Source organism: Rhinopithecus bieti, unplaced genomic scaffold (assembly GCF_001698545.2).
Source record: "Rhinopithecus bieti isolate Rb0 unplaced genomic scaffold, ASM169854v2 scaffold_70550, whole genome shotgun sequence".
NCBI lineage: Eukaryota > Metazoa > Chordata > Mammalia > Primates > Cercopithecidae > Rhinopithecus > Rhinopithecus bieti.
In genome coordinates this window covers 1333518-1335874 of record NW_016826791.1, presented here as the reverse complement: position 1 = coordinate 1335874, position 2357 = coordinate 1333518, and the positions used below count along the sequence as shown (strand labels likewise).

Below are 2357 nucleotides of genomic sequence, written 5' to 3'. Positions count from 1 at the left end.
ATCTACACACCTAATTAAAATGGCTAAAATAAAAAATACTGGCCATCCCAGTGGTTGCTAGGACGTGGATCAACCTATACGCTCACCCACTGCCTGTGGGAATGCAAAATAGTGCAATTTGGCAAGTTCAGCAGCTTCTGAAAAGCTTAACCTACACTTACCATATGACTCAGCAATCTCATTCCTAGGTATTTATGGAAGACAAATGAAAATTTATGGTCAACACAAAAACCTGTATTTGCATGTTTATACTGGCTTTACTAATAATTACCCCGAAGTTGAAACAAACCAAATGTCCTAAATTATGTTAAACCCACCCCGCAGCCTTGTGCTCCACCCCTGGTGGAAGAAGTGATATCACGGGCCCCATGTGAGAGCACCGCAACATATGCAGCTGTCTGGTCAGAGGGAGCCGGTGTCCTACCAGCCGCTGCTGCCCAGGACTGGGCCCTTAGGGAGGAGGAGGTGAGAAGATGGTGGACGACCCCAGTGCTGTGGACAGGAAGGTGGAGATCTGGAAGATCAAGAAGCTCATTAAGAGCTCGGAGGCGGGCTGGGCGTGGTGGCTCACGCCTGCAACCCCAGCATTTTCAGGGGCCGAGGCCTGGGGATCACCTGAGGTCAGGAGTTCAAGACCCATCTGGCCAATATGGTGAAACCCCGTCTCTACTAAAAATACAAAAATTAGCTGGGCGTGGTGGCACGCGCCTGTAGCCTCAGCTACTCCGGAGGCTGAGGCAGAAGAATCTCGTGAACCCGGGAGGCAGATGTGGCAGTGAGGCGAGATCATGCCACTACACTCCAGCCTGGGCAACACAACCGTCTCAAAAAAAAAAAAAAAAAAAAAAACAGCTTGAAGGCTGCCTGCAGCAACGGCACCAGCGTGGTATCATTGATCATTCCTCCCAAAGACCAGATTTCACCAGTGGCAAAAATGTTAGCAGATGAGTTTGGAACTGCATCTAACATTAAGGCAGGAATAAACCGCCATTGAGTCCTGGGAGCCATTACATCTATACAACAAAGGCTCAAACTGTATAACAAAGTACCTCCAGATGGTCTGGTTGTTTACTGTGGAACAACTGTAACGGAAGAAGGAAAGGAAAAAAAAGGAAGTCAACACTGACTTTGAATCTTTCAAACAATTAATATGTCATTGTATTTGTGTGACCACAAATTCCATACTGGGGCTCTTACTGCACTACTTTCAGACGATAGCAAGTTTGGATTCGTTGTAATAGATGAAAGTTGTGCACTTTTTGGCACACTCCAAGGAAACATTAAGAGAAGTCCTGCACAAATTCACTGTGGATCTCCCAAAGAAACACAGTGGAGGTCAGTTAGCCTTGCGTTTTGCCTGTTTAAAAATGGAAAAGCGACATAACCATGTTCAGAAAGTAGCGGAGACTGCTGTGCAGCTGTTTATTTCTGGGGACAAAATGAATGTGGCTGGTCTAGTTTTAGCTGGATCCGCTGACTTTGAACTAAGTCAATCTGGTATGTTTGATCAGAGGTTACAACAGAAAGTTTTAAAATTAGTTGTTATATCCTATGGTGGTGAAAATGGATTCAACCAAGCTACTGAGTTATCTACTGAAGTCCTCTCCAAAGTGAAATTCATTCAAGAGAAGAAATCAATAGAATGATACTTTGATGAAATCACCCAGGACACGCCCAAGTACTGTTTTGGCGTTGAAGATACACTAAAGGCTTTGGAAATGGGAGCTGTAGAAATTCTAATGGTCTATGAAAATCTGGATATAATGACATATGTTCTTCACTGCCAAGGCACAGAAGAGAAAATTCTCTAACTCCAGACCAAGAAAAGGATAAATCTCATTTCACAGACAAAGAGACTGGACAGGAACATGAACTTATCGAGAGCACGCCCCTGTTGGAATGGTTTGCTAACAACTATAAAAAATTTGCAGCTACATTGGAAATTGTCACAGATAAAACGCAAGAAGGGTCTTGGTTTGTGAAAGGATCTGGTGGAACTGGAGGTATCCTGCGGTACAGAGCAGACTTCCAGGGAATGGAATACCAAGGAGGAGACAATGAATTTTTTGACCTTGATGATTACTAGGTGGTTGACATGGGTCCGGCAAAATGTGCCTCACCCTCCAGCATCCAACCCAAGGAACATACCCATGGTGGAATCCAAACAGATCCCTGCCTTACAATTGGAACATTTCCAGGGCTTTATCCATGAGCACTGGTTACTGAAAAGGCAACCAAGACAAAACCAGACCCAGTGCTACACTTTGGTCTGTCATGGTGTCAGCGCAGCAGCCTACAACTAAGCTCCTAAATGCCACTTTGGACTAATTTAAAAAAGAATCCCAGTTTTTACTTTT

At 44.5% G+C, this 2357-nt stretch overlaps 1 pseudogene; it reads left to right on the top strand.

Annotated features, from left to right (window-relative positions):
• The first annotated feature begins 403 nt into the window (after nucleotides 1-403).
• Nucleotides 404-2086, top strand: LOC108523125 (eukaryotic peptide chain release factor subunit 1-like; annotated as a pseudogene).
• Nucleotides 2087-2357: the final 271 nt, after the last annotated feature.